This window comes from Triticum aestivum, chromosome 7B, assembly GCF_018294505.1.
Source record: "Triticum aestivum cultivar Chinese Spring chromosome 7B, IWGSC CS RefSeq v2.1, whole genome shotgun sequence".
Lineage (NCBI taxonomy): Eukaryota > Viridiplantae > Streptophyta > Magnoliopsida > Poales > Poaceae > Triticum > Triticum aestivum.
Genome location: NC_057813.1, coordinates 211,432,356 through 211,442,449, shown reverse-complemented (window position 1 = coordinate 211,442,449; position 10,094 = coordinate 211,432,356). Strand labels below are relative to the sequence as shown.

Genomic DNA, 10,094 nt, shown 5'->3' with positions numbered 1-10,094 from the left:
TTGTCATTCTTCTTGAAGTTCCCTTTTTTCCCTTTGCCCCTTTTCTTGAAACTAGTGGTATTGTTAACCATCAACACTTGATGCTCTTTCTTCATTTCTACCTTCGCCGATTTCAGCATCGCGAAGAGCTCGAGGATCTTTTCCGTTATCCCTTGCACATTATAGTTCATCACGAAGTTCTAATAGCTTGATGATAGTGACTAGAGAACTATGTCGATCACTATCTTATCTGGAAGATTAACTCCCACTTGATTCATGTGATTGTAGTACCCAGACATTCTGAGCACATGCTCACTGGCTGAGCTATTCTCCTCCATCTTGTAGGGAAAGTACTTGTCAGAGGTCTCATACCTCTCGACATGGGCATGAGTCTGAAATACCAATTTCAGCTCTTGGAACATCTCATATGCTCTGTGGCATTCAAAACATTTGTCTTTCACTCTGTAGTGAATGTTGCCTTAGAGAAGCATCCATGTTAGTAGCGAACACATGTTTTTTCTTGATCTTTGCTTTAGGAGCTACATATTGTATATGCTCTGTGAATCATTGAGATGCATTAACATGTTGATCTTATGTATGAGAATCATACTAGTTGGTTGTGTATTTGGGCTGCTAATGTGAACATATTACAATGCCAGGCTTATGAGTCTCGTGTGCACAACATGATTGTTACTTTTGTGTGCTCATTGTTTGCAAGTTACTAGCAGCTCCTTATTTCTCTTCGCTCAGTGTATACAAGTAATCGATCACTAGCTAGCCTACTAATACGCTCCTGACAGTTTTAGTTGCGACGCAAGGTTCAAAGTTGACAGTTTTTTGAATAAAAAATGCCTACCTCTGGAAAAACTGACATGATGTTCCGAAGAAAATGTCGGGCGAATCTGAAGAAACTACCAGCAAAAACGTTTGTAAATGCCTTATCTCCCAGTGAACGTTCATCAGTTATTGCGATCCTACATGTACACTATCCGACCTACTCGATCCTACACAAATAATTTCATAATAATTATACATGGAAAATCTCTATGAAGCTGGTTGTAATGACAAGTATCATATACTAGTGTATGATACTACATTCGTAGTGCATAGTATCATATGTTAATATCATAGATAACTTCATTTATTAGCATGCATGGAACATAGTAGCACAACATTTAATATGATACTCAACCTTTTTTTTATTTAATTCTATGCCACCTCATCAAATTTGTGTATTTGATATGCATGATACTACCTATAATACTCTCATTACAACCAACCTAACATAGAAATCCATCAATATAGTTTTTATAGCATATGTTTTATAATAGTTTAGTCAAATAGATGGTCAAAGTTGAACCCAAAATATGAGATGGCCTAGTAAACGCGGACGAAGGGAGTAGTCAGATTCCGAAACTTTTAAATAGGGATTAAACCGGGTTAAATCTTGACCTTAAGTCAACAGTAATTTAAGCCTAAAAAAACTCCACGTCCCAGCAAAAGCCCACTTTTGCCCACCGCGCAGCAACCGCAGCAAACCCTTGCGCCGCCCCCCTCCCCCCAACACAGAAGATTCTTCCTGCGTGATGGCGCTGCGCTCTCCCTCCAGCACTCGTCGGCAGGATTGGCCGCCGGCGGACTCTCCGCCTCCCACCTATCAGGTACCTACTTCCGCCCTCGTTCGATCGATCAACCTCCGATTCCCGCAATTCGCTTTCCCACTGCCTTGTTCTGACGAGATCCATCGTTTATCACCAAATTAACCAGTAGAACCCCATCAAACGGTTTTTATACCTAACAAATTATATGATGCGCATTGGCCTTTTCTCGAGACAATAGCAAAGATGTAGGTTTGATGCAATTTCCTACTTCAGGCCCTTTTTAGGGCAGAGTTCTGTAATTTGACCCAAATAATGATGAATATTACCACTGAAATGTGCAAAGAAAATGCCGGATTGCAGAGGAGGCCTATCTTAGATTTATGTGCTAAATTAGTCACTCTTGCTTGAAAAGGTTGTGATAATTAGGTCTCACTGAAGCCATTTGTAGTGGGTGGGCCCCTGGCCCCGCTCCCACTTTGGGTACACAGCGGATATGATGAACAGTTAATTCTATGATATACTTGTGTTTAATTTATTTGGAGGGAAGAAGAGTATTCCATCCTTTTGTTCTACTAGTACAAATGCCCGTGCGTTGCACCGGGCGAAAAAAAAGGCAGAATCTTCTTCCTGCGCCATTATGCACCATTTTATATCAAATTGTAATAAAAATGAATGATAATGTTAAACATTAAAATTTCCTTTGTTCATATAGAAGGTAATGTTTACATAAAAATTGGAATAATTTTTGAAATATTAGTTAACATTTTCGTGAAATGTGAACATTTCTCTGGAAAAGACCATTTTTTCAACATATGTTATTCTTGCAATTGGATCCGACCCTGTTGGCCACACTTTATCTCGTTAGTTTTATCCGTGCAAGAACACCCCCGTATACTGGGTCATGAGCCGAAGAAGTGGGCCTTCCAATTGAATTTTTATACTTCCTCGTGAGTAGCATTTTTTGAGGTGTAACAGCATTTTTCTATCTAATTTTTTTAAAAATGTTTTGTTTCTCAAAATATATATATTTCCGCAACTGTTTTTGCACAACCTGCTTCATGTGATATTTAACAGTGCACGTGCGATGCACGTTTAACAATACAAAATAATATTCTTTGTGGGATATTTAAGTGATGCGTTTATAGTTGGAACGTGAGCAAGGGTTATGTGGGTGTCAGGTTTGACAAAGTAGTGTTTAAAAAAGGTTTGGCAAAGTAGGAAGGTTATATATCCCAGTCTGGTATAACTGTCAGGAAAAATAAGAAACAATTAAAAAAAACTTAATATTAATAGACACGTCAATATCAATAGATACATCAACCATAGAGTTATGAATTCACATTTCCGATGATACATTTCCATAGAATGTACATATATACATGAAACAAAGATCAACAAAAAACAGAGGTGCAGCATCTTAAAAATACAAGTCCTCCTCATCGTCACCATGTGCTGCAACTAATAATAGTAAAAAAAAATACACCCCCTGTTGTTCTCTAGGAAGTTGAAACAGCAACTTACAAATACCAATTCGGCAACTACAGTGAGTTTATTCTCTTGAAACATCCTCCCCTGTGGTTAGCTCATGTTGCCCAGCCTTATTTTTAGGAATTGGTGCTATGTGCCGAAATTAGTACCACACTCAGAAATGACATCTTGTGGACTCTTGAAGTACAATCCAATTCAAGTCAAATTAATCCACGACAGCTTGGGCACTGAGTGACCAATAACAATTTTTATCTCAACATAACAATGAGAGTGGAACAGGTTCAGTTAAACAACTCTAAGAGATTTATTGTTCTGCAGGGAAACAACTCACCTCTCCAAGTAGCAACCATGTATTCCTTTCCTCCTTGAAGTCTTAGAACTGCAGTCTCCACTTTGGCTATCAAAAGCAGCAGCAGCAGCAGCCCGTCTCCGGGACTTTTTTCAAGAAAATGTGTCTACCATAATTTACATTGTCACTCGTGCCCACGCATAGACTGACATGCTCAACACAAGTTAGTCTTGCTAATCTACAGTTTCTGGCAAACACGCATTGAACCATTTTTCAGGACACTCGAAGAAAGCACCCAAATTTCAACGACTGAATCACAAATACACAGTCATCTAAGGAGCAGGTACATAACTAAACCGATGCAATTTACCAAAACCATAATTAATCTTGGCTTGGCTCATCCTTTGCAGACTCAGTAGGACTGAAAATATCGTCCCTAGTCAATAGTCTGAATAGTTGACTGCAAAACGTGTACAATCTGGTGAGCATTGCAAATTTAAAGAGGTTCTAGAATAACTATGGAAGTGTTGAGAAGTGCCTAGTGCACATGAATAGAACCCTGATAGAACCCCAAAGGGCCATCCCCAAAGCCAGAGAATCTCGTCTCCGACCAATCCAAAGATTAGTCAAATCAGAGATATTAACAGTTTTTCATGCACTCATGTAGTCATAAGTTCAGTTTTGGTTGCCTAATCTTGGAGCACATAAGTGTCAGATGCAAGCTAAAACAAAGATGTGAAGAAAAAGACTGCTCCTTGTACTGTCAGATTGTGTGATCCTTTTGCTTGCAAACTCAATCTATGGTGCTTCAGATAGACTGATGATCTGAACCAAAGTTAAAGAGTGTTCTTTCCCATGTAAATAAGCGTTGGAGATTCTTTCCCTGTTCCTATCTAACTTTGGATGCAAGAATCTGAATGTTTCAGTGCAGAACTGCAATAATTGACTGAATCAAACTTACACTTGGTTGAACCCTTGAACTGTTGTATTTTTGCAGGTAACGCCCAAGTTGTCGTTGTCGCTGCAGCTCAAGATCCACGCCTTCCTACTATGGCTGTCCGTCGGCTTCCTGATGCATGTCAGCGTGCTACTGATCAGCTCCAAAACTGTAATCACATAATTAAGCAATGCGAATCTCAACTTACCGGACAACATGAATGATACACATCAATATTTTAGTAGATAAATTTAAGACTTAGATGCTCTGAATTTCATCAGTTGTGAGAAAAATGATATTGCAAGGTACACTAAAATTTGAAGCAGACAATTTGACTACGTTGGTCTGATGATCCTTCCATTAGTCTTTGTAGGAGCCAATTTGTTAAAAAGTAGTACAGGGCAATATAATTTGTTAACTGCAACAGAAACGACCATTAGATAAGATTAGCATATGATTCTGAAAAAAAATTGGAGCCAAAACCAAACCTTGCTGAGGCCTCCAATGCCTCGCGTCCACACATTCACACGCACCAGGCACGCAACTCTCCTGCGTCTGCTGAGTGTTGCCGGCGAGCTCCTGGGCGCCTTCAAGCGCGTGTGCTTGCTGGGGTGGAGAAGGGGAGCCAGGTTCGGCGATGTGGGCAACAATCGCTGGCTCTGAATTGGTTTAAAGGGCGAGCCCAAGGCAGTCAGTGGGGTGGCGACTTGGCGACGGGGCGGTCGGGCAGGCTCAGCGGCCGGGGCGGCGCCGCGCTGCAGCCTGTTGAAGTGACCACCACCCCCTTCTCTCTCCTCTGGCGTCTCGTCTCCTTCCCGTCCTCTCTTTTCTCTCCATCTCTCTCTTCTCTCGTCGGCTTCGGCCATGCCGCGCATGTCAGCCATCGTACTCCACGCCCCGGTCGCCTTCCTTTCAGATCCGCCACATGCGCGCCGTATCCCACCGGATCCGGCCAGATCCGACAGGTCCTCGCCGGCTGCACCACAGCAAGGCCGCCGTCAAGCTCGGCGTCGTGGGCGACGCCCCAGCCCTTCCCGCTCGCCCACACGCCCCAGCACTTCCCGCTCGTCCTCCTCTCCTCCATACCTCTTCATTTTCCGCTCCTTCGTCTCCTCGCGGGGCTTCCGCCTCCCTGCCGCATCCGGAGCGCAGCGTCGCCTCCCCTCCCTGCCATGGCCGCCCCTGCAAAATAATACACATAAGGATCACGGACCGAATACTCTCAAATGCAGGGGTGTTTCTGCAAAAACAAAACGGTTTCTCATACCCACTTAAAATATGACTGCGGGTTAATTTCTCAGAAGCAGGGGTACTTTTTTGCAAAAAAGCACGACGTACGACCAGAAGCAATCGCTGGTTTATTAGTAGGGAGAGATTTTTCAGTGACTTTTTGTGGTTGTCGAAATGTAACTTTGACTGCTACTGTATAGCTTATATATCAATGTATATGCTCTAATAAATTGTACTGCCGTGAAAGCATTTCCAAAAAAAAACACTAGTAATATAAATTTATATAGTCAGTTTTGATAGCTTTAGACATACTAGTGGTCAAACTTTTAATAGTCAGTTTTGTTAGTCAACTGCAGCCACGCATGCTCTCTCGTTAGCATCCGCTAACATGCATGAATAGCTGTTTGAACTCATGTATCACTATCTCAATTATAGTTCTCTAATCAGTCTTACCAGGGTGGATCCAGCAATGGAGCTGAAACTGATTTTGCTAGGAAGACGAAGCAGGAGGTTAATCATTTGTTGGCAAAATTAGAAAAAAAGGGAGTGGAGATAGATGGCAAGGTAGCTAGTATTATTGCTGATGGGATAACTAGAATTAAAGCTGAAGCTGCGTGGTAATTAATTTGAGGCACTACAACTTCTTTAATTTTAATCAGATGAAACGAAAAGATCCTAACATTCATGCATGATGCACATCCTTTTGATAGGGAGGACTTCGATGAATCAAACACGAAGCTGATGGCAGCACTGCTCACTGCTGCATCTATGGCTGTTGGTTTCATGATGGGTTTAGACTGGCGAGAAAATTGCTTCCGGAACCAGTTTGACAAGAGGAGACATACTTAGTTAAATAGCATAAGGCTTACAGGTGCATTCTGTTTATGGTATGTTAAACCAAGTAGGTAATCTTAGGAAAACACTGTTGGCTATTTATGGTGTGCAAAACCAAGTTTTCTATCTCGTGCTATATGTGGTTTTGGCATGTGCAATGTAACACTTGTTTGGTAACACCACCTCGCTGTTCCAAGCTGCGGGGAGCAGGTGTCCCGTTAAGTACTGCGGGTTAATTAGTTTTTGATAATCGAAGCAGGTGTGTGCGGTGATTATCTGTGGATATGATAAGGGAAACGTTTGGAATCGGCGCACCGGCCGAACGCTCGGCCGGTGCCCCTCGCTCGCTCGCTCTTTTCCACGTACGCTAGATGGGCCTCAAGCGAAACGTTTTTTTTTCTTCTATACTTCTTCTTCCTCGCGGAAGCGCCTTCCCCTGGAAGCATGTCCCCTCCCCCTCCCCCTCCTCCCGAGCTGCGACTGGGCCACCACGACCTCCATCGCCGGCGGCCAGGCTCCCCTCGCTGGTTGCCATGGCTGCCTGCCGCCATGGCCAGATCCATCCCCTACCTCAAGCCTTCACGCAGGCGCATCCCCTCCCCCCTCCCCCTTCCTTCCGGGCTGCGACCACGACCTCCATCGCCGGCGGCCAGGCGCTCCCTCGCCGGCCGCCATGGCTGCCTGCCGCCATGGCTGGATGCACCCGACGTATACTAGTGTTGCAACCGTCACCAAAAACAGCTTCAACAGCTGTTGAAAAAAGCTTCAACTGTAGACAGAAAAGCTTTAATGGAACTGCACAACAAGGGAAAGCTGCAACCGCAGTTGGATTTTGTTACTACTGGCGAAGTTTTTTGACATCCATCAGGCGGAACTGCGACCTCGCGATGATGACAACGACGATTTTTGTTGCAACTGTAGTAGTTTTTTGCTACTACTGCTGAAGTTTTTGCTACATCCATGTAAGGCGGAGTTGCGACCTCGCGAAAGACGGCGATGGTGTTTAATTTTTGCTGCAACTGTAGTTTTTTTTTTGCTACCACGGGTGAAGTTTTTTGCTACATCCATTCAAAACGGCGTTGATTGACTGACGGTCGCCGTCGACATAATTTCCTGCAGCGAGCATCAATGGCGAGGGGCGGCGGCCGAGCTACAACCGTCGCCGTCAAGAGCTGCAACGCAGGTGGAGTTGTTGCATGGGAACTGGCGATGAAGATAGCCGGCGAGGGCGGGGACCGGCGAGGACAGGGTCCGGCGGCGACGAGGTCGGCCGGCGAGGGTGGGGACCGACGACCACCGGAGGGGACAGGAGGCGCGGCGCCGCGCTCCCCCGAACGGGATATGCGGATCCAACCAACTCCGCGAGGAAGAAGAGAGCTGGGGGCGATTTGTTTTTTTTTCGCTTGGATCCAACGGCCGCGTGGCCTAAATCGAACGCCCCTGGCTGGACCGGCCGAAACTTTCGGCCGGCGCACCGGCGCCTATAAGCGCCCATATGATAATCAGATGATGGTCTAGGATTTGTGGGTTCACTTACATAAATAAATTGTTTACAGAAATCATACATTGTCACTGTGGTATCATATATTGGAATCAGTAATTCCCTCCTTTGCCCCATGGGCTCTTCACCAGTTATTCTTCATTTCCAGTATTTGTTACTCTCTTCCGTAAATGTTCTTTGGTTTGTCAGCTGAGACTGCAAAGGAACAATTCGGATGTTCATATTTGAACATGACGCCAAGCCGGTAGTCCAAGCATTTTCAGCTAAAAGATGGAAGCATATGCGTCCACAGTTTCACTAGTGATCCCAGGAAACCAAAGTCCTGATGCCAGCATGCATGTCCATATTCCTGCTCAATTTCATAGTGCAACCGCACGTGGAATATGGCTGCACACGAGCTAGCTAATATCAGCTCCGATGTGTTTCACCCGTATCTTTACCAAAAGGCGGCTGCTACAAATCAGCCGGATGGCTTTCCTAGAAAATCAGCCGGCTAGTTAGCCGTCCGATATGGCACTGTGGCCGTCGATCTCAGCAAGGCACTTGGCGTCTTCCCTTCTCTGAACCCATCCACCACGTGATTCCGTTCAGCACCCCACATCTCATCTGAAGACGGTAACACAGGGAGCCACCGGAGGGCTGCTCCATGGCAACACCGAGCGCGACGTCTCCGATGAAGCTTCATTGCAGCTCCGGTGACCGCTGCAACGCAACACCGGAGGGCTGCTCCATGGCAACACCGAGCGTGATGTCTCCGGCGAAGCTTCGTTGCAACTCCGGTGTCCGCTACAACGCAGCACCGGGAGCCACCGGAGGGCTGGTCCATGGCAACACCAAGCACGACTGTCTGCGGCGAAGCTTCATTGCAACTCCGGCGACCGCTTCATTGCAGCTCCGACAAAGATTCCAGCCCCCGCGGAGTCCGTTCCAACCCCATCGCAGATCCAACTACTGGGGCGGTGCTCCAATGCAAACTCCGATGGCGCGAAAAAAACTCCAACGCAACACCTCCTACATGCGGCGTTGCAGCACCGGCGGCGAGCGGCGCCCGCCTCTAGCCTTCGTGTTGCCTTGCAACAACGGCGGCGAGCAGCTCAACCTCCCTCCTTGCAACAACGGCGGCGAGCGGCACCCGCCTCTAGTCTTCGTGCTGCAATGCAACACCGGCGGCGGAGCTACGCTGGTGGCCGGTGCGCCCATGATGAGCAGCACACAGCTCCTTCCCGCTCACAGCAATGGTGGTGCGCCCCATGGAGAGGAGCACACAACTCATGGTCGCGTCGCCCCTCGCTCGCAGAAAGAACCTCTATTTGGGCATGGTGTAGCTGGTGGTGGTGGTCGTCGTCCATCAGCAGCGGTGGCAGCTGGTGGTTGGTGGTCAGCAGCGGCGACTGGTGGTTGGTGTCAACATGGGCACCTCTCCCTCGCAGATGCAACGGAAGAGAAGGTGGGGACATGAAAAAAGCTGAGGGAAGAACGAGTGGAGGAGCAGCCGCGTGAAGGAGATAAGGCTCGAGGGAAAGGCGGTGGACTCTTCTCGCTCAAGGACACGTGTCGCGCAGGGCACCATGTTTACATGAAGCTGTTTTCAGCCGATTGATTTTAAACGTTTTTCTTACCAAAAAGGATTTCGCTCCGCTTTATATATAAAGCAACATCCAACTTACAACCCAGCCTTACAACTCAACACCACAACACACGCACACGAGGCAAGATCCGATGTGTTTCGCTCCTATCTTTACCAAAAAGGATTTCTCCCCGCTTTATATATAAAGCAACATCCAACATACAACCCACTCGTACAACTCGACACCACAAAACACACACACGAGGCAAGATACGAAGGGTGCTGCAAACACGACGAGCAATGACAAGAAGGGCACGACACCGAAGCGTCACCACCTTGTTGGGGAACGCGGTAATTTCAAAAAAAATCCTACGATCATGCAAGATCTATCTAGGTGATGCATAGCAACGAGAGGGGAGAGTGTTGTCTATGTACCCTCTTAGACCGAAAGCGGAAGCGTTATGACAACGCGGTTGATGTAGTCGTACGTCTTCATGATCCGACTGATCTTAGCACCGAACGTACGGCACCTCCACGATCAGCACACGTTCAGCTCGGGGACGTCCCTCGTACACTTGATCCAGTTGAGGCTGAGGGAGAGTTTCGTCAGCACGATGGCGTGGCGATGGTGATGATGAAGTTACCGGCGCAGGGCTTCGCCTAAGCAC

General features: G+C 46.4%; 1 long non-coding RNA gene across 2 annotated transcripts; it reads right to left on the bottom strand.

Moving 5' to 3' along the window:
* Positions 1-2,884: 2,884 nt before the first annotated feature.
* LOC123161202 (uncharacterized) lies at positions 2,885-5,510 on the bottom strand. 2 transcript variants are annotated; one of them, XR_006480598.1, is made up of 2 exons: positions 4,783-5,510; positions 2,885-4,463 (listed from the first exon to the last, which is right to left on the bottom strand). It is a non-coding gene; the product is annotated as an uncharacterized lncRNA (long non-coding RNA). The 2 variants fall into 2 exon arrangements; XR_006480597.1 differs by having other exon boundaries at positions 2,885-4,426.
* Positions 5,511-10,094: the final 4,584 nt, after the last annotated feature.